This window comes from Chenopodium album, chromosome 3 (assembly GCF_948465745.1).
Source record: "Chenopodium album chromosome 3, dcCheAlbu1.1, whole genome shotgun sequence".
NCBI lineage: Eukaryota > Viridiplantae > Streptophyta > Magnoliopsida > Caryophyllales > Amaranthaceae > Chenopodium > Chenopodium album.
In genome coordinates, this window is record NC_137836.1 from 51,312,793 (window position 1) to 51,335,099 (window position 22,307).

The window sequence follows — 22,307 nt, forward strand, 5'->3', positions numbered from 1 at the left end:
GGAGTGATCGAAAATCCTCTCCGCAAGCTCGTCATTTCTAAGACTTCAGCGGAAGTGATCGAAATTCCTCTCCGCGAGCTTGTCATTCCCCAAATTTAGAGCCACCGTCAACATACAAAAAATACGACAACACAGCCAACAAAAACAGAACCTGACCACCTAAGTCTCCGGGCCGCTTCAACACCCTAGAGACTTGAGGGGCTAAGAGTGTGCAGGTTAATTTGGCCGGACAACCCGTTGAGCTATGGCCGATAAGGCTACACGCTCAGAATAGCTGGCATGAAAAGAACCTCACGCCATCTCTTGAGGGGCTAGTTGTAGGGGATAGCTCCTGCTGAGCTATTCCTTACAGCTGGGCTCAAATAAGAAGAATGTACCTGCATATAAAGAGTCGGCATGAGTGACCTCATACCACCTCTTGAGGGGCTAGTTGTATAGGATAGCTCCCGCTGAACTATCGCCCAACCCCCAGGGTGCGCACTCACTACCGAGAAAGCAATTAAGGAGGGCTCATTAGCCCGGTGGAGTCATCCCGCAGGGTTGACCAGGCTGAACTCTCCATGAAGGAGATGGTACGCCCATAAATAGAGGGTAAAGTACAACGGAAAAGAGGTTAGACACTCAAGTTATTATAGTTTCTATATCTCTCAAAGTACTCTTTCTCTCTCTAAACACTCTCTAACTTAAGCTTCGGAGGGGGGTTCCTCGAGCCACCCCTGAGGGCAGTTTACGTGTGCTGCCTTGTGTAGGTTGTTGACGGGACCAAGCTCATCCAGCAGAACCCTTGGATCCATACCTGGAACAATAATAAAGATGATCTTCAACACAATTGTCAACCTTGTATCTTCAATCTCCCAATCACCATTGAAATCCTTCACTTTCTCTCTCTAAAATCTACTCCTAATCTAGAGAGAGAACATCCTAATCTAAGCTAATTCTAAAGAGAGACTATCCTAATCTAAAGTATTTCATGTATGAAAAATAAAGAAGGTCGTACACTATATATACAAAAGGAGGAAATAAATGAAATCGCAAGTAAAACCCAGAAAGCCACGCCAGCGGAGAAATCGGTCGCGCCCGCGGGGCAGGGCCCGCGCCCGCGGGGTGCCCGCGGCTAGCCCTCTCCAAGTTCTTGGTCGAAAATGGGTAGAAATAGGTTGCGGCAGCCCCGCGCCCGCGGGTACTATAGCCCGCGGCAGATTTGCATGGCCAACTTTGGAAGCCTGTAACTCACTATCATTGGAAATCTCTTCAAGTCTAGTTTCCAACCCAACTTGAATCACCGCAATCCAATCTGTAGAACTCGAGATATGGCTGAAACAATGCACAAAGGTCCTTTTTGATAGTTTGCAAGCCTTCATTTTCATTTGTTTCTTGGATTGGCTTGACTTGCGTGCTTGGCTTCCCTAACTTGGCTCCGTTAAATTCCTTGAATGCACTTGAGCTCCCTCCTTGATTATTGGATCCGCGGGATCTTGAAGTACCTACAAAACAAGACAAAGAAACGGAGAAGCGAGAGAAATAGCTGAGAAATGAATAAAATGATAAGAAAACCATTAAAAGCACGCATTTCTCTAAACTAACACAAAAACACGCAAATCGAGCATTATTCTCAAATAACACGACATAAACGACTAAAAACGAGCATAGAAATATAAAGAAAACATAGCCTAAAGGTGTCGTAAATGGCACGGATCAGTTCCTCAAGAGAAACCCCATTCTTTTTTATCTATGGCGCTGAGGTAGTTCTCCCAATTGAAATGTACGAGCCTACTCTCATGGTGATTTTATACGATGAAACGGCCAATTGGGAGGCCATGAAGACCTCCTTTCAGCGGCAAAGGGCAATGCGGCGGTTAGGCACGAAATTTATCGCTTGAGGATGACAAGGGCATATAATCGCCGAGTGTCAAGGCGTCCGCTAAAACTAAGAGATCTGACTTGAGAAAAATGGAAGCTGTACGCCGAGCATAGGAAGATGGCAAGCTGACCCCAAATTGGGAAGGGCCGTATCGAATCAGGGAAGAAGTCCGAGATGGCACTTATCATCTCGAAGCCTTGAACGGCCATCCAATTCCGCGTACATGGAACAAGGACAATCTCAAAAAATATTATGTTTAGAAGTTTTTGTACTTAGCCAAAAAGTTGTATATACAGCTAGGTCTTGATGACCGAGCCTTGTAATTAAAGTCGTACGGCCCAATAATGTAATCTTAACAAAATTAATGAAAGTCAGGCATTGTTATCTTATTGAGCTATTTGTTTTTGCATGCGTACGTCCCTGTTAAATGAACTAAAGGCCGAGTAAAAGCCATAACAATGCTGCTTGCAACATAGCAACACGGCTTATTAAAGCTAAACGAAATTATTTAAGATATAGCAAAACGGTCACAAAGACTGCAAAAATAATATATACTTTGATAAGTACAGACAAACGTTCGTCTCCCATTAGGACGGACGGAGAAAGGCACAAGGTACCCTAAATCCGTCAAGGATATTTACCTCCTTAAATGAGGGCAAGGGCATACCTAGGCAAAATAGCCCTGCCAGACTTAGAAATTTTCAAAGTAGAGATATTACTTGAAATTTCTTGAGTATGTCCGAGCGATATATTCAACGGACGGCTCGCATGAGGTCTGTTAAACGGTCGCAATAGTAGTTGATTCAGCGTTTCACCTAGTCCAAGGGCAATCATTACTATGATTAGATTAACTTGGTAGTAGTCATACCCTTGGAGGTATAAAAACTACCAAGTCAATCAAACTATTAAGAGTATGGACTAGGCGAACGCCGAATAAAAGGGCATACCACCCCCCCCATCGTACGAAAGCGCAAAAATGAAAAAATACGCAAAATTTGCTAAGTACAAAATAGATGAAATGGAAAACCGCTCAGAAGGCGGCAAAACTTGCATTAATTGAAACCGCACAAAAGGAGGAAAAATATCTTACAAAAAACCGCTCAAAAAAGGCGGCACTTAATAAAAAGAAAAAGAAAAATTGTTCAATAAAAGCAGATAAACGAAAAGCTAAATTCAGGGGACGGCCTGGGCTCTATTTAGCTGGATCTTGGCCTTGGACGGGCTCCTCAGAGGCAAGGAGGTATCATCAGCGGGCTCTCCTTTTCTTTCCTCTTCACCCTCATCTCCGTTCGCCTCCTCCTCATCTTCCTCATCTTCTGAGGTAGCTGGTGTGACATTCAGCTCGGGAGAAGGCTAGCCGGCCTTCTTAGCCTCTTCCCTGAGGCAGACGAAGTTAAGACGTTTGGTGAAGCGCTCTTGATAGTAGGCGTCCACACCTTCATCCACCATGAGCTCAAATGCTTCGAAGAAGTGGCTCTTCAACCTATCCTCAGCATTCGGCTCGATGCGGACGACCTCGTCTACACTAGGGGGACGAGGTGCTTTCAGTTGTTGGGTTAAGTCCTCAACATACTTTTTTAAAGTCTCCACCTCAGCCCGGAGAGCGTCCGCCTCATCCAAGGCCTCTTTCAGATTCTTTTGGGCGAGGGCCACGTCGCTTTTCAACTTCTTAGAGGCCTCTAACCCTTCTTTCTAGCGCTGGTCGTCCAGGACAGCCTGATCCCTTTCTTGTCTCATGGTCTTCCTGGCCAAGGTCTCTTGTTCGAGAGCCTTGCCCAGCTTGACCAGATCTTAAGCTTGCCGCACCGCCTTGTTGGACAGCGCGTTGATCTAGGTCTCAAAATAAGTGCGCTGGACGGTGGCCGTCCTAGTAACGGCGTCCTGGGCCTTTTGGACCTTCTCCCAGGCTCTCTTCAGCTTCTCATTTTCTTTATCCTTTCACTCAAGGATGGCGGTCAGCCGCAGGAAGAGCTGCGTACAAGACAAAATAAGTTAGCAAAAGAAAGATGAAAAATATTATAAGTATGGGAGTTGGAAAAAGCTACCTCAGCGCTTCAGTTAATCATTGGGCCGAGGAAGCCCTCATGAATCCCCCGCAACTTGTCTCGCTGCTTAGCTGGGACGGCCCTGGACATGGCTTCTCTCATGGCCTTTCTGTCTGCCCCAGTAAGAGACTGGTCGGGCAGCTTCATGTTCAACTCCTCCAAAATATCTGCACACGGGCGAAAAAGAGTTTAGCTTAAGTAAGTAAACCTAAAAAGGAAAGAGTGTGCAAATTTGTTAAAGCTAACCGTTGGAGAAGCTCGGAGGAGAAAGAGGGTTGAAGGTTAATAGAGGAGGCGGTGCAGGCTCGTCACCCTCCTCACCTGTAAGACCAAGTTGGTCACCGGCCGACTGAGAGGCATCTAGCCAATCAGATTTTTGGACTCTTTGGACGGGCGGAATCACGTTGGGCCCGGTCGATTTTGCCGGGGTCGACTTACCCCTATCGTCCGTTTTCACGGACTCATCATGGACCGGCTTAGCGGCCGGATCCACGGACTTGGAGACCTCGCTATCACCTAGCCGGGGTTGCTCTTCTTTAGACTGCTTAGAAGCAGCCCGTGACATAGTCTTTGCCGCAGTGGTGGAAGTGGTCTTAGTCGCGACCGTCTTCCTTTGCTTGGACTCCTTCCCGTCCTTGTCATTTTTAGCAGCCGAGGTTGACTGCTTTTGTTTAGCCTTTGGGGTAGGAGTTGACAGCTGCAAAGAGCAATTAAAAGTTAAACTCAATAAAACTTTGTCAACGACCGTGTAGATATGTTGGGTTTGGTGAGTCCGACTCACCGCGGAAACAACCCCGACCCAAGGAACCACTCGCAATTAATAAAACCATAAAGCATAAATAAATAATCACAAGAAAGGAAGAACGAATCTTACTCTCGAAGCGAGCTTCGCCCTTACAAAAACGGGCTCTTACTTGAAAGCTTCGAGCACCGCAAGCGCCGTGCCTCCAACGATATCCACCCACAAAGGACGAACACGACTTTAAGGTCCGCTACCTTGGAGTTAGCAAGGTCCGACCAAAACCCGAGTGTTATTAGAGTTTTCCCAAAAATATGGAATGCTCTTTCTAACTCCCACTCAAGCAAAGAATTCTCAAGCCATGCCATGACTATTTATAAGGAAGTATGCCTTGTGAATTTCACTCATCTTTCAATGTGGGACTTTTCGCAAAAAGATCCCACATGGAAAGATTGGTGAATTCAACCCTTAGTTAAATGAACAAAGGAACAAGTAACAAGTGTCACATGGTTAGGTGTGGACCACTTTCTCACTTGGTCCCCAAGGCATTTCACATGCAATGTGAACTAACCATGTGTCACCCAACCTTGAGCCCCAAGTTGGGTTCGGTTGGCCCATTTTATTTTGGCCCGTGTCCATGACCCATCAACCCAGGTCCACGGCCATTGCCACATGTGTCGCCACCGTGGCGCGCCGCCACCATGGCGCTGCCATGGGCACGCTGCCACTTGGTGGCTGCCACTAGGTGGCTGCCAATGTGGCGGCTGCCAACGTGGCTGCTGCCACTTGGCGACTGCCAACGTGGCGGCCACGTGTGCTGCCACGTGGCATGCTCCTATTGGGCATGCATTCCTAGCCTTTTGCGTGGCTAGGATTTTACTTGTTACTTGATGCATTTTCCCGTCTCGCCAAATCCTAAATTTTGGCTCGACATTTGAGATTCTCCGACGTTCGGTTTCGACGCTCCAAGCTCGAATTTCCGACGTCTAAATGTTTAACACTCGGGCGACGAATTAATTTCTTCCGAATTAATTCGTCGAGTCAGTTCGTATATTTTGCTTGGGTGTGACCCGAAGGGTTCAGTCAAGATTAAGCTGTAATATTAATATTACTGATCGGAAGCGGCCTCCACCCAGGCATTCCGATCACTTGACCTTGCTGAATATATTAGCTTTCTAATAATTCTGAACCCGCTATCAGAATAATACACTTCTTCGAAGGACACCATTCCTTTCAAGATACAGCTGGGATCCTGCTCCCAAGATACCAACTCGGACGAAGAGTCAATAATAAAATTATATATATATTAGAAACAGCGTCCGTGCAGGCTCAGGTAGAAGCCTCCTTCCAACCTAGCAACACGAACGCTAGACCTCAAAAGGTTTATACCTCCTTGGTTTGCTCGTACATCTTCTGACCAGCCTTGTATCTTGCCAAGTTAATCTCGGCCATGTCAATCTCCCCCTTCTGTTCGGGATCCAACATAGCGTACTCCTCTGCTGCAAAATGAAGAAAAAAAGAGTTAGAAATATTCGAAGAAAATAAGGTGCGTACAAGAGAAACCTAGACATCCCACCTTGGGGCAAGTTCTTGTACAGGCCACAGGCCGACATGAATGTTGGGTCCCTAAGCCAACTGGCCAAATGAACCCAGTTCTTGGGCATGACCACCATCATTCCGTCCTTCTCCACTCTATTGACCCCAAAGTATTCAAGCTGGTACATCTGGCTTGGGTGGACGGGTGGCTTGTACGGCTTATGGACCCCGCGGGGAAGCTGGATCGGCTTGGCATTGAATCGGTTCATCCTAAGGTTGAACTCCACATCTTTGGTCTTAACGCGATAGAACCGATTCTTCCAGTCTCGCCACATGGAGACACGGTCAACCACCACCATATAGTCTGTGGTGGTGCTAATGATGAACCAGCCGTTCGTGTGCTTCTCCATCTTGGTCATGGAGTGCATCTCGCAAAAAACCGGAAATTTCAGCTTAAAGCCCTTGCGAATGCATGTCACCAGGTACCCGAACACATACAACCAGCTGTTGGGCATCATCCGGAATAGGGCTATATTGTACTCATCCAGAACAGTGCGGACGAAAGGGTGAAGGGGGAAACGGAGCCCAACGTCAAAGACGACCCTATAGACACATAAGGCTTTGCGTCGTGGCCGCTCATCCTCCCACGTGGCCACAAAGTGAGATTTTCGTGGCGCCACTAGTTTGAAGCCCTCGCCCAAATGGAGGAACTCCTTGTACTCCTCGAATCCATCATTGAGGTAGCCCAAGGCTGTTCTACCCACTGTACAGGCGTACGGATCCTTGAAGTTGTATATATTGGCGACCACACCTTCGGCCGCCTCCTCCCCTTCGGTCGTCTCACCTTCGGCCTCGTCCTCAGCTTCTACCTCCTTATCCTCTTGGTGAGGGGAAGTACCAAACTCTGAGGACAGCACTCTGTCTAAGTCAGTTGCCTCAGTCAAGCTACGGCTTCTAGAAACGTGGCCACCCCCAGTTCAAGGAGGCTCTTCAGAAACTAAAGGACTTTTATCCTTGTCTTTAGCAGCGCCGCACTAGTTTCTGAAGAAGGGCCACTGCGAGAGGGCAGGTCGAACGGTTCGTTGATAGAGATTCCAACTCTTGGCCTGTCCGACCTGCTATGATGGAGATGGGGTGGTAAGGGAACTGAAGAGGACGAACTAGTAATAGCCGCCCTAGAAGAATTAGGAGGCCTCTCACAAGATCGCAACCCGGCCGATTGTCTGGCCGAGTTGGCTTGTTTTGAGGACCTAGGTTCAGGGGTTGGCCCAGACACCCCAGCAGCAGAAGAGGGGCTCTGTGCACGTTGGCGTTCCTCAAAAGAAGAATTTACTTCCACGGTCGAGCAATGAGTACCCGTGGAAGCGGTCGTAGGAGTAGTGGAAGGAGTTTCTAAGTTAGTGTTGTTTGGGTCATAAGGAGTTCTAGGATTCACCAGACTACCGTCTGGATTTTTGGCCGCATGACGATCATGCGTCTGCATTGTTCTTGCCATGTTCGACTGTAGGGACAGAGAAGAATAGGTTGAGGTGAGTTGGTACGCACTAGAAATGGACCCACTCCATGAAGGAGACGACTCGTCTTCGTACACTATAGACTCCTCAGTCCCAGGCGAACAGTCGGCCTCATGAGGAGAAACAGACGAAGCCGAGTGTTGAGCCAAATTTTAAAAAATGAAAAGCAAGAAAATAATACAAGTAGAAAGGGAAAGAAAACAGGCGGCCTACCTCTGTACGTGTAGAAAACTTGAAAAGTCTTGAAGGTTGACCAGAAAACTCAAAAATACGCACGGAAAACTCAAATGCACAGCGGAGCTCTTGAAGGTTCAAAGAAAAAACACTTTCTCTCTCTAAAAGCTCTGATCTCTCTCTAAAAATCACAAAGTTCCAAAGTGTGAAAATGAGGTCAAGACCCCTGTATATATAGGCAAAATTTATGGGGGCATAACGGTAAATTCACCTTTCCCGCCGAAGGAAGCTAAACAGTTATAATTTGAAAAATTAACCTAGAATTTGAAGGGGCAAAAGGACAACCCTATTAGAATGAACGAAAAAAGAGACGGCCTAATAACGGTGCGTCCGAAATGACGAACTTAATAGACGAAACTAAAGCTTCCATCTCAACAGATAGACGTCTGCTTTTTCCTAAAAATTGAGGTGGCGTACCTTGTCCGCTTCTTTCTCAGAGCTAGGCGTCCACTAGAGGATTTTTTGGCGGACGAAAGCAGCATGCCAGCAAAAGACGGCAAGCTTCGAGTGAGGCGGACAGACCCAAGCACCTCAGTAGTCTACCTAATCCCTGTATACTCGTACGCATCAAGGAAAGTAAAGATTAGAGGAGGTGTCCATTGTCGTACGAGCCACCCCCTTTGAGGGGCAAATGTTTAGGGTGAAAATACCCCATGCATGTGGACCAATCCCGTAGCGACACGTGGCCCAATCAAAGGGTGACACATGTCACTATGGGAAGATGCCTCGTGTCCAAGGCATAAAGGGCCCCTGAAATCAGTATTTAAAAAGGCCTTATTACATCATGGCCCAAATCCCGAGAGATCTTCATGAAAGCTGCAAAATGACGCCCCCATATTACGCGTGGCATCGCGTGATTGCGCAGCCAATCACGTCACGAAATTTCAGGGTACAAACCCTAAAGGGGCACACGCTCCCACCCTTATAAATACCCCAATCATTTATGATGGGAAGGGTGGATTATGACATTACAAGAAAGGAGCATTAAATAGCTCCAACTTCTCTCTACTTTCTCTCTCTAGCCTTTTGCCTTTCAGATCTCTAACTTTATCGTCGGAGGCGAATATTCCGATAAAGGAATATTCGTTCATTTTGCAAGTGTCCAAGTCTCATTGTCCGGAGAACGCGACCAGTATCCCGAGGAATTCCAAAAAAACACCCGAAATAAGCCCTGCTTTTGGTGATCATATCCTTGATTTCACCTTTGAAACTAGTCATGAATTTGATGAGTTTGTCCCGAGTAACTACGGCAGATCCGTTTTCCGTGTGGGTTTCCCTTTCTGGCTGGCCAGGGGCCTACTTGTACCCACCTGGCTTGCACCCCGTTCCAGAGTATCTCTGGGATGAATGCACTTAGTGATCAGAGAGCCATCTTTGGCTATTTAGGTTTCAACCTGAGGATCATCATCCTCATGATCAGTAAAAACCTCCTTCTGATTAACCGGGTGATCAGGAGGTGGTTTAGACTCTTTAACCATCCTTGAGGTACTCTCCCAACAGACGGCGCCAAATGTTTTGGGTGTTTTTGTCCCTCGGGAGAGTTACAGCTCAAAGATTAGCTGTGCGCAACCTGTACCCGCAAAAAAATAGAGACTCCGGGTGGTTGGAGCTCCGCCTCCGATGATCAAGTTAGTACTTGAATATAAACAGGAGAAAGTGTGGAAAAAGAGATGAGATCAAAGCGTGGAAAAAGAGATGAGATCTTCTCGGATTCCGATGTCAGGTGATTCTCTGATGTAAGAGAATGTAGGGTATGTTGTAATAATTGTAGATGCCTCGAAAATGGGGGAAATCTCCCTATTTATAGGGTCATTGGTAATTGTGCCCTTGATTAGGTCACTCTAACCTAATTATTCTAAGCTACACCGAATTACGGTTTCTCGGAATTTGGGCCATTAAAGGCCGCCTTTTTTCCGAGTTATAAGAAGGACACGTGTCAAATAGAGATTGGTCCAATTTGGACCAACCAGGTTATGACACGTGTCGAGGTATGATTGATCCACGTGGCATGGGTAAAATTACCCAAAACAGCACCCATCAAGTCCAATAATTGGTCTGCAGCCTGACAGAAAACCTCTTTCCATAGGTGCAAGGCAAGTGAACATTCTCAAGAATTAAAGAGGCTCGGGCTGGTCAATTCCTTCTACTACAACATTGCATACAGTACCAGAGCTATACTTTATGACAGCCTTCCCACAATCCCACACTCTTGCATATTGCTCTGCTGCTGATCCATATATCATCAGCTTGGCCCTAGCCCTAGCCATCCAAGCCTTGTTGTATTAATTTCAATGCCAGTATCACCTAAAACCCTCCTCCTGAAGCTTTTTATTTTCCAGCCTGGATCACTTCTCCAATCATCAAGGTATTTCTCATCTAAAAATTCAGCAGTTAGATTTAAATTGCTTCTAACTCTTAAACACTTGTGCTTCAAATTAAGACTCTTAATCCTCCAATAATCTTGGTTCACAGACCTCCTTGCAACTACCCTAAAGTGGCATCTTCTCCCCCCCACAAAAGTACACTTAGGTAGCTTACACTTCTTAGCATTCCGCTTGCACTAACACCTCCTTCTACACTAAATAGTGACTTTGGTACTATCATTGTGCAAATACCAATACGCATACGTATTCTCAATGAACCCTTAACACTCTCCTCCGAAGTTTGTTGTTCTGGAACTTCTGACCTTTGACCAAATGAATGAGTTTTTTGAAGTCTATATGTGGATTGAAAGTTGGACAATTGTCTTGCTCCTCAGCAGAATCTCTAGGGCTATCCAACTCCTCATAATCAGATGTGAACTCTCTCTCTCTCTCTCTCTACAGTAACCTCTTTGCTCAACAGTTCACTCTCAAGGTTGTAATCAGGGATCAGCAGCTCTTTATCACTGTTATCTTGCCCACACTGTAAACTTGCATTCACTTCTGCTAATATGTTGCCTACAATGTCATCTAGATCTTGAAATTCCCCCTCCTCATATTCCCCCTCTTCTTCACCAACTTCCCACTCGATGGTAGTACCAGAACAATCAGAGCTTGAGGAACCAGATCCAAAGTCTGGTTCCAACTCAACCTCACTTCTACACTTCTTCTTCCTTTTCCCCTTTGCTTTCCCCTTTCCCTTCTTCCCTCTTGCCCCAGAAGTACCTTCCTCTTCACCCCGTCTGTTTTTCCCTTTCACATTGTCTAAGAAAAGTTTCTTTTTGGTGGTGTCCTTAGTATGCTCATCAACCCGGCCTGTCTACCCCTTTGTTGGTATTTTCTGCCTCCTCTTTGTCTTTAATTGCCAAGTCCTGCTTTAACCTAGGGATCCTCCTTACTTCAGTGGGCTTAGGTTTGACTTTACTTTTTTGGGTGGGTTGTACAGTACTGAGTTCTGGGCTAGTACAATACACTATAACAACCTTATCCTTGTTATTTGTCTTTAGAAAGCCTTGGACATTAATATCACTCATAATTTCCTTTTTCCCAGCTGACTAAGTCCTCCCCTTTATCGTATGCCAAACATTGAACAGCCTTGGCACATGCATATCTAACTTCACAAACCCCCAAATGCAAGATTCCCTAACAAAGTTCACAAACATCTCACTCACTTTACACTTGTACCTCCAATATTCAAAGCCACCCTCATACCCACACAAAGTCTTCCCCTTAATTTTTTTGTTCCTAAACACCCCCTACTCTAACCTTAACAGCTACATATTCAACATCAGCAGCAACCTGTTCATTTTATAAAGCAATATTAAGCGCTTTCAACCCAATTCACATGTACAAAAAATGCAAGTGTGTTCTACATAGCAGCAGTAAACAATTCACCCAATTCATTATCCTATGTACATCCCTAATTAAACAATTCAACAACAATTACAGTATTAGAATACTTGGCCTCTAATAATTAAATCAATCAAATACACAAACAACCCTAAATTTCCACATAATTGCAAATATACCATCAACAACCAATAGCCTTCAACATTAAACACAAAGAACAAAATTGCTTACCTCTTTCAACGCCATTGCATTGAACTGTTGCCAGGTTCCTCGCCTAAGCTTCTGGTCCCCGGTAAACAGCAAAAGATGGCGACTTTTTCGCAATGAAGCAACCCCAATACAAGCAATTACTCAAGACTACTTTCTGCTGCAAGTACAATTAGGGTTTTAATGACGAATTTAGGGTTTTGAATTGAAGAATGCTGAACAAATTATGAAGAAAGGGGGAATTCACTCAGAAAAGGATAGAAAATTGATTGTAGAATAGGGTTGGTTGGGAGAATTGAATGAGAAAGAGAGTGAAGTCGAGAAAAAAAAAAAGAAAGGTAACTAAACTGGGGCCCACATGTCAAAAACCCACCGGAATTTCAAATTGGTTGGGAATCTTAGCAACTAATTAATTTAGTGGGTGGTAATTTTAAAAAAAAATATTTTTTGGGTGGTAAGTTAGAAATTGATCACATTTTTGGACGGTTTTTTAAAATTTTCCTTTATATTAAATAGTAATATCTCTCTAGAAGAAATCTGATCTAAACTAATTAGAAATTAATTATTATCAACTAAACAAAGAAAAAAAATAAATGTAAATGTAAATAATGAGCTGTTAATAAAGTGAAGGATGACTAGCGCTGAAGAATTGAGAAATATGGGGTTGAAGTCCTCCAATAAAAACATATGACAATAAGGCTAAATGGAGGAGAAAATCAAATTTTTAAAATAGAGGATTTACTATTAACAAGAGGTTTCGAACACAAAATCATCAAGCCTTGTTTGCTATCGTGCATTTCTAGCCAGCGCCACTACACTAAATTTATATTACCAACAAAAAAACTTTAAAATACTAATATTCCCTTACTTTAAAAATCATATTTGAGTAATTAATTGGGGTTGTCCCATTTTCTCTCTCCCTCCTAATAAAATCAGATTTTCTCATCCTTTTTTAGCGGGGTGGTCCCAGTAATTTCTCTCTCCCCTTTCTTTAATAACTTCCTACTGTATTATACTAGCTAATCTTTGCCCCTCTAAAATTGTACATAACATTTAACAGAGGTAGTATAATAATATCCAACATTAAATAATTTTATATATTTTGCCAGGGGAGTGCAAGTGTCTACCTTTTTTTTTTTTTTTTTTGACAGGAAGTGTCTACCGTAAATGCATAGTAGATCCACCCCTCACTACAACAAAAACTAGAAAATGAAATGCAACGTATAGAACGGTTGGGTAGGACAAGCGTTCTCTACAACTATATAGAACGGTTACCTGTATTAGGCATTGTGTAAAGTAATAAATATGGAATGGTTAGGTTCGTAACCATTCTCTATTCTTATTAACACAGAAAAATTAATTTTTTATTAAGTTAATAAAAAAGTAAAACAGTGCACTTATACAAACCGCTAAGTATTTTTTGAGTGAATTTCGAAAAGCCAGCCCACCCATAGTTTATCCTTCTTTTCTTTTTAAAAATTGGGCAGTTACTTTGTTATTTTCGCAAACCTAACCCTACTTCTTTCTTGTTCTACTCGCCTCCTCTTTCTTCCTCTAGTTGTATTGCTCAACTTTCATATACATACTCTATTTTCATTTCATTTTAGCAACAAAAAATTCAATCCTAATTTATAAGATAGATCGAAAAATTGTATTGATTCTAATCTCCTCTAGTATCAATTTCTCGAACTATCAACTTAATTTGGTTGGTATTCTACAATCTAATTGTAGAAATTACTCATTTATATGATTATCTTCATGTATTTGTTAAGGATTTTATGGCTAATTACGTCGATATGTTTAAATCTTGATAACTTATTACGTCAGTGGTGATAGTGGTGTCGACGTTGTCGGTAGAGCCGTGGAGGTGGTGGTTGTGGGTGGTGGGACCTTCATTGCAGAGCTCAGAAATTACTGCCTTCATCGTCACCTTCTCCACGCTAGTTTTCCATTGAAACGATTTTCGAGTTCTTCATTGAAGTGTTTCCGTGCTCTTAATTCACGGGCTTCTCTCCTCCATTTTTTTTTTTGTGAATTTCCTTTTCTTATCTTCCTTTTTAAATCATCATATACAATTTCGTGATTTTGTGTTGTTGTCACTTGTTGAATTGAGTTTTCTGTTTAATTGTGTGGTACATTAATATTATTGTTTGTTAGTGAAGCTGTTATTGCTAATTTTATTGTTGGATTAACCCGGCTTATAAATTATTGGCAGCTCACTGAACTCGGATTTAAATATCGATCATCTAATGAAGAATAATGCAAATTTCGGTTGCTTAGCTTTAGAGAATACAGTCTTCAAAGTTATATAAATAAAGCGAAGCACAAAAATTCAGCCCTTGCTATACGAAGTATAATTTTCTGAGGTTACTCAAGCATAAGATTATATAATGTCAGGTCAAGACTTTTGTTAAGTATAGTACTGTATATATTACAAAGTAATGAAATTATTTTGCTGGGAGCTTTAATTTCTTAGTTTGCATGTGCATTTTGTTTTCTTGGCTTTTGTTTTACTTTTAATTGTATTACCAATTCCAGATACATCACAACAAACTAGTTAGTAGCAATGAAACCTTTGAATTTGGTAGACTTTCAATTTAATTTAAACCTTTGAATTTGGTAGTACTTTTAATATACTCCGTATTTTATAATTCATATTATACAGGGATTTATACATAAGAAATCCATAATTTTTTTGCTGAATATTATATAAATGCAAAATATTTTTTTTCATAAGTGTTTTAGGTAAAATTACCCCGCCACGTGGTCCAATGAGAATAGGACACGTGTCCATCTGATATTGGCCTAAATTGCGCCACTTACGAAATGACACGTGGAATCCACTGTCATCAAAAGGAATGACGGATTTCAAAGGCCCAATTCCCAAAAAGCCGCCAAAAGCGCGGGCTGCCCACCAAATCTAGGTCAAATGACCTAGGTAAGGGCACACTTATCCAGAATGACCCTATAAATAGGGAGATTTCCCCCATTTGTGGGACAGATTAAAATTATTACAAAATCACTGACAATCTCTTACATCAGAGAAATCTCCTGATCTCGGAATCCGAGAAGATCTCACCTTTATCTTTTTCCGCACTTTTTACTCACTCCTACACGTTCTAACTTGATCGTCGGAGGCGGAGCTCCAACAGGCGCTCCTCAACTAGTCTTTGAGTTGTAGCTCTCCCGAGGGACAAAAACACCCAAAACATTTGGCGCCGTCTGTGGGGAGAGTACCTCAAGGATGGTTCAAGATTCTGTACCACCTCCCGAACGTCCTATAGATCAACCGGAGGTCTTTACTAACCAAGAGGATGATGATCCTCAAGTCGAAACCTACATTGCCAAAGATTTCTCTCTGATCACTAAACGCATCCGTCCCAGAGACACTCTGGAACGGGGCAAGAGTCAGGCGAGTACAAGCCGACCCCCTGATCAGCCAGAAGGGGAAACCCACACAGCAGGTGGATCCGCCCCAGTCACCCGGGACGAACTCATGAAATTCATGACTAGTTTTAAGGGTGAAATCAAGGATCTTATCACCAAAAGTAAGGCTGGGCCTAGTAAGGGACAGTCGGCAAGAAACACCCCTCTAGAAAAGAGGAACCATACAGAGATAGGCATCCAACTCCGCATCCGAAGGAGAAGGCACCCGGGACCCTTGACTGGTCTAAGATTCTTCTACCTAAGAGGAATACCACCAATACCCACCGGAGTAAATAGCCGATGGGAAACAAAAAATTAACTCATGACGCTCGGGAAATCATTACCCACAGAAGGAGTCAGCAACTGTCTGAGTCAGCCTCTACATCGAGCTTTCCAGACAGCTTCAAGAATACATCTGCAGGGAATATTCAATCTCTACATGAGAGCCATACAGGTGGTAATACCATCCACTCTATCCCTCAGATGATTGGGAATGCACCGTATGTACTCCCTATGGTCTACGGTTAGTACTCCCCTCACTTCATGCAGATGGCCCTCTTTCGGGGTCAGGCGGCATTTAACGTCGAGCCTTTGGACTAGCAGCTCCGACTGCTCAAACTAGGTGAACAAACTTCTGCGTTCACCAAGGAAATAATCGAAGCCGCACAGCAGGCCAAGGTTAAAAATGTGTCGGTAGGTGCTTATGATGGCACCACCAACCCCGAGGATCACCTCATGGCCTACTCTAACCTCATGTATATGCAGGGGTTGGAGAACGCTATGTGGTGTCGGTGTTTCCCGGCTACATTGAAGGGCATTGCCCAACAATGGTTTGGCAACTTGCCAGCCGACTACATTGACAGCTTTAGGAAGCTTGCCTTCTTGTTTGCTTCCAACTTCTCAATGAACATCCCTGCCAAGAAAACCAGTCTCGATTTGAGCACCATTCGGTAGGGAGACAAGGAGGGGCTTCGCTCCTACGTCAAGCGGTTCAACCTGGTAAGAATTCAAATCCAGGGGCTGTCTGATGAGGTAGCATATACAGACTTCTTTAAGGGTCTGAAGGACGGGTCAGCCTTTAAGTTCGACCTTGTCCAAAAAAGGGTTTTTACCCTTCAAGAGGCGTTAATAGAGGCGGAAAGCTTTATTCAAGCTACCGACCTTTGCTCGTCCAACCATCAGTCGGACTCCAAGAGGTTTGACAAACGAAAAGAGAGTCGGTCTGCTTAGCCGGCTCAGAAAGCTGAAGAGGGCAAAAAGAGAAAAGAAGTTTGGGCGGTTGAGGAACCTTCAGCCGTCCAAAAAGAAAAAGAAAGAATTCAAACCGTATGTTTCGCGCTATGAATTCAATAAAGACTGCTACACCATCTTTTTAGAGGTGAAAGATCGGCTAACCATTGAGAAGCCGAATCCCATGAAGAGTTCCGTTCAGTCGCGGAACAAAAATAAATTTTATCACTTCCATACGGAGGTGGGCCATGACACCAACGACTGCTATAGTCTCAAGCGGACGTTGGACCGTCTGGCGAACAAGGGCTTGCTGAAGTCCTATGTCCTGAAGTCCAAAGTGACTTCTAAGACGAATCCGGGGCAGTCGTCAAAAATTATCCAACCTACTAGTAACTCGGATACCGATAAGGATCCGGTCTACACCATAGTAGGTGGATTCGCAAGTGATGGCCTGACCAATCAAGGCACCAAGGATCATCTGAAAAGGATGATCCATTCGGTTGATGATGGACAGGCGTCCTCTAGTGGAACATTCCCATATGTCCTCATCACTGAAAAGGATCGGGGCAAAGTTCGTCGACCGCATGATGACCCAGTCGTCATCGAATGCAAGGTCGACAACCATCTGGTTAGCCGGATCCTCATTGACACTGGTAACTCCTCTGATCTTATCAACTACAAGTGTCTATCACGGCTTAATTATAAGCAGGATGGCTTGTGCGACGTCTCCCATCCACTAGTTGGCTTTGGAAGAAGGGTCGTGCACCCAGCCGGACAAATTGACATACCCATCCGGCTGGGAGAAAAGGGCCAAGGGTGACACATGGTCGTCCATTTGTTAGTGGTTAAAGAGTTAACCACCTATAACATCATTCTTGGTCGACCCACTTTCAATGAGTGCAAGGTCGTCATCATCCCAGCCCTCATGCTTCTCAAGTACGAAAGGGATGATGGCACTGTTGGCTCCCTCAATGGGGACCAAAAGACGGCCAGGGAGTGCTATCTCTCGGACGTCCAACCCACTGCTGCCACAGCCGGTCAGCTGAAGGAGCTAATAGACCTTGACGACGTCAAGGACCCTAATTCACCCCCTCCAGCAGCCGCAAAGAAAAGATAAACTGAAAAGCTGGTGGAGGTGAAGAAGGAGAAGAAATAGCAAAATCACTGATCGAAGAATGGTCAGATGATCTCCGTCCCTAGCCGGTTGGAGAGCACGTTGATATTCCTCTGGACGACAGCCGTCCAGAGCGAAATGTTAAGGTGGGGACGATTGCTTTTGAAAGGTTAGGTGCAGACTTGCACCACCTGCTGAAAGAATTCAAAGACATCTTTTCCTTTGAAGTGGAGGAGATGCCAGGCATCAGCCCGGATCTTGCTGTCCACAAGCTCGCCGTGGATCCAAAAAAGAAGCCCGTTCGGGAGAAGAAAAGAAACCACGGTGAGGAAAGAAGTTAGGCGGCAGCTGCCAAAGTTAAAAAGCTTATGGACGTTGGGTTCATTCGGCCATGTAACTTCCCCGAGTGGGTGGCAAATGTTGTGCTTGTAAAAAAGCCGAATGGAACCTGGCGTATGTGTGTTGACTACACAGATCTCAACAAGGCATGTCCAAAGGACAGCTATCCACTTTCAAAGATCGACAGTTTTGTCGACCCTACAGCCGGACATGCCCTAATGAGTTTTATGGATGCCTACTCTGGCTTCCATCAGATACCCCTGTGGAAAAAAGATCAAGAGAAGATGGCCTTCGTCACTGATCAAAGGTTATTCTGCTACATTGTGATGTCATTTGGGTTGAAAAATGCGCCTGCTACTTTCCAGCGAATGATTAATACAGTCTTTATTAATCAAATTGGAAGGAACGTAGAGGCGTACATTGATGATATGATAGTCAAATCTAAACTCCAGGCGGATCATCTTGCTGATCTCCGAGAAACATTCACCACACTCAGGCGACACAAAGTGATGTTAAACATTCACCACACTCTTTGCCAAGGCTTGTTATCCCTCTGCCCAAAGAGTCGTTATATATGTACCTAGTCGTCTCAAATCATGCTCTCAGTGCTGTTCTCCTTGCCGAGAGAGACGGAATTCAGATCCCGGTCTATTTCATTGGCTAGGTTCTAAATAATGCTGAGCTCCGGTATCCCATGGTTGAAAATTTTGGTCTTGCCCTATATATGGCCTTCAAGAAATTGAAGCCGTATTTTCTGGCCAATCCAGTGGTAATTTACACCGATCATCCCCTCAAGCGGCCAATGTCTACCTTGGAATCATCCGGCAGAATGCTGAAATGGGCTATTGAAATGCAAAGTCTTGAAATAACTTTTGAACCTAGAAAGGCAGTGAAAGGTCAGGCGTTTGCCGACTTCATTGTTGAAATGACACGACCGGTTCAACCAGATAACATTGATCAGGTTTGGAAAGTGTATGTAGACGGGAGCTCGACGAAGAACGGGTGCGGTGTAGGAATTATATATGAGTCCCCTGATGGGGACAGATTTGAATATGCACTGCGGTTTAAGTTTTAAGCCTCAAATAACGAAGCGGAATATGAAGCCCTGCTAGCCCGCAATTCGCATGTGTAAGGCAGTAGGGGCAACTAAAATTGACGCCTACTCTGATTCACAGTTGGTCGTAAGCCAGTATGAGGGAAAATATGAGGCAACTCATCCGGCTATGATCAAGTACCTTCAGGCAGTCAAAGAAGAGGCCGGGCACTTGAGGAATTCCGTTTAAGTCAAGTGCCCAGGTCAGATAACAACCAGGCGGATGCGTTGTCCAAATTGGCTTCATCCGCCTGCTGTGATACGCCTCGGTCAGTCTTTTGGGATGTTCTTGAAAAGAGAGGTATATATGAAGAGCCCATTGGAATCCTGGACCAAAGCTCTACCTGCATGGATGGCATCCGGGCATATTTAGCAGACGGCATACTTCCTGATTCACCACAGGAAGCAGCCGTCATGAAGAAACGAGCAGCAAACTTCGAGTTAAAAAACAGAGAGCTCTTCAGGCGGGTTTCCTTAAACCTCTATTGAAGTGCGTTACCCCAGAAAAAGGGAAAGAAGTTCTTGAAGAGTTGCATGCTGGATACTGTGCCTCTCATATAGGCGGCAGGTCCCTAGCCGTCAGAGCCAGGCGGCATTACTTTTGGCCTACTCTTGAAGCAGACGCTAAAGAGTTGGTGAAGATATGTGACAAATGCCAAAGGTTTGGCAAGCTTATTCACCGCCCGGCTACTGATCTGACGGCAATCCACAGCCCAGTCCCGTTTGCTAAGTTGGGCATGGATATCTTGGGTCCTTATACGCCTGCTCCAGGCAGAAAACGCTATATTTTGGTGGATGTGGATTATTTTACCAAATGGGTAGAGGATGAGCCGGTCAAGAACATCAAGACAAAGGATGTCATCTCTTTTATTTAGAATAACATTATCACCCGGTTTAGGGTACCTATGTCTATGGTGTTTGATAATGGCCCTCGGTTTGAAACGCCTCACCTTAAGACTTGGTTGGGAGATCAGGGAATCTCATATTGTTTTGCATCAGTCGGCCGACCCCAAGCAAACGGCCAAGTTGAAGCCTTCAACAAGCTTATCTCAGAAGGCATAAAAAAGAAAATTGAAAGAGCCGGTGGCTTATGGGCAGAAGAGTTGATTCATGTCTTATGGGCCATCCGGACAATTGTCAAAGGGGCAACCAGTGAAACCCATTTCTTATGGTATATATGGTGGTGCTGAAGCCGTCTTGCCCATTGAACATTACGAGCCGACTCTCAGAGTCATGCTTTATGATGATGAGGCAAATTGGGAGGTCATGCGGCTAGCATTGGACTCCCTCCCGGAACGCGGGGGCAACGCTGCCCTACGCCATGAGATATACCGTTTGAGAATGACCAGAGCCTACAACAAAAAATTACGTAAGCGTCCTTTGAAAGTTGACGACTTTGTGTTACGTAAAATGGAGGCAACCGGTAGGGCCAATGAGGCTGGAAAGCTAACTCCTAATTGGGAAGGCCCCTACCGGATTTATGAAGAAGTCAGGGATGGCACTTACCGTCTGGAAACTCCAGACGCCCGGCGTCTACCTCGAACTTGGAAAGTAGATAACTTAAAAAAGTACTACTTCTGAGAAATGTAATTTTTTTGTAAACAGTGAGTCCATCAATGAGAAATCAGGCTTTGTTTGCGAAAATTGTTTGGCTATCTTTATAATTTCTTATCCGCCTGGGTTATTCTCAGACAGAACTTTTGCTTAACTATCTAAGTTTGACACTTGGTGTAGATTCAATGATATAATTACTTATCCGCCTGGGTAATACCCAGACGGACTAATTGCTTAACCAACTAAAATTTACATTTAGTGTAAATTTGATATAACGCGTGGCCGATGGCCATATTGAAAAAACTAAGCACAAAAACGCTTAGTGGCTACACAACCGGTCTCAAACAAGACCAAAGGCCAATGGCCGGATGGTTGCTTATTTTATAAAACCGCCTGTCCTATCATGGACAATGGCGTCCGGCGACACCCCTCCGGGTGCAATCGTCGCAGAGAGCAGACTCTTTGTCAGTTCTACGTACCTATGCAGACGACAAAGATTGAACGACCAAATTAGTCAATTCATAGCCGTCTGACCAGAATAATCTACGAGAACGATTAAGTTTCCGAATACCGGATGCCCTGAGGCATCAGTCGGTTACCGGCTGAAGTTTTCACTTAGATTATTTATTCCAAAGTTGCACTCTCTCCCAATTGGGGCAATAGATTTTGTGTAATGGATATGTAATAATCCTAGACGGAATATGACCGCCTGGGTAAGAGGCTCGAAGCACCCGTTCTAATGGCCAGCTGTGCACTTGGTTTGGGGCAATCACCATTGTGATTGATTGGCCTTAAAACACCTCATACTTCTCCAAGTATCAAGTGTTTTACAAGCTAATCAATCAATTTGAAATGAAACCAACCACACAGCCGTCCAGGGGCAAGAGCACCCGGATTGAAAATTGTCGCATGCCTTTTTAAGTTGGGCAAAATATTAAAGAATTGCAGTATATTCGCAAAATTCAAAAAATTCAAAAAATTCAAACACAAACATTTATAAACAACCGACTGAGTCGGATTACTTCATATAAATATTAAGAATGGCACTGAGGCCATAATAATTGTTAACCGGACTCACATCTGGTGAAAAAGCAAGGAAATAATTGTTTACCCAACTCCACAGTTGGTAAAGATACAACATATTCGGCTTACATGCCGGAAAAGAAAGAAACTTGGCATACTACCGCTGAAATTGGGGAGGCGGACTCAAGGCTGAGGGGGAGGCTGCTTCTCCGGCTAGTCTTGGCTAGCTGGGCCTTCATTTTGCTCTTCCTCCGCCGGCTCCTCGTTGTCCGAGACTTCATATCCCTGCTCGGCAGCCCAATCTTGGAAGCGAGGCGGAGGAGCCTCACCCAGCACTTGGGTATCATACACCTTAGTGGCGTAATCATACCTAAGTTTATAGACTTCAAAGTCTATATCCGAGTAGAGGAGGCTCCAAGTGATCTTTAGGCGGGCTACGTTATCCCGCTCATTTTCTTCCATCAGCCGTTTTTGCTCCTTGGCGATCTCGTCCGACTGCTTGTTCCGCAGATTGACGATCTTGACCCCCAGTCGGGAGACATCTGCCCAGAGTTTGGTGTTTTCTTTATCAGCATCTTCTAATGCCTTGAGTTCAGATTGAGCATCCTTCAGTTTTTGCTCA

The 22,307-nt window shown here is 44.4% G+C and overlaps 1 long non-coding RNA gene across 1 annotated transcript; it reads left to right on the top strand.

The window, feature by feature from the left end:
• The first annotated feature begins 13,365 nt into the window (after positions 1-13,365).
• On the top strand, positions 13,366-14,374 carry LOC145613907 (uncharacterized). The gene is made up of 2 exons (XR_014107025.1): positions 13,366-13,611; positions 14,122-14,374. It is a non-coding gene; the product is annotated as an uncharacterized LOC145613907 (long non-coding RNA).
• Positions 14,375-22,307: the final 7,933 nt, after the last annotated feature.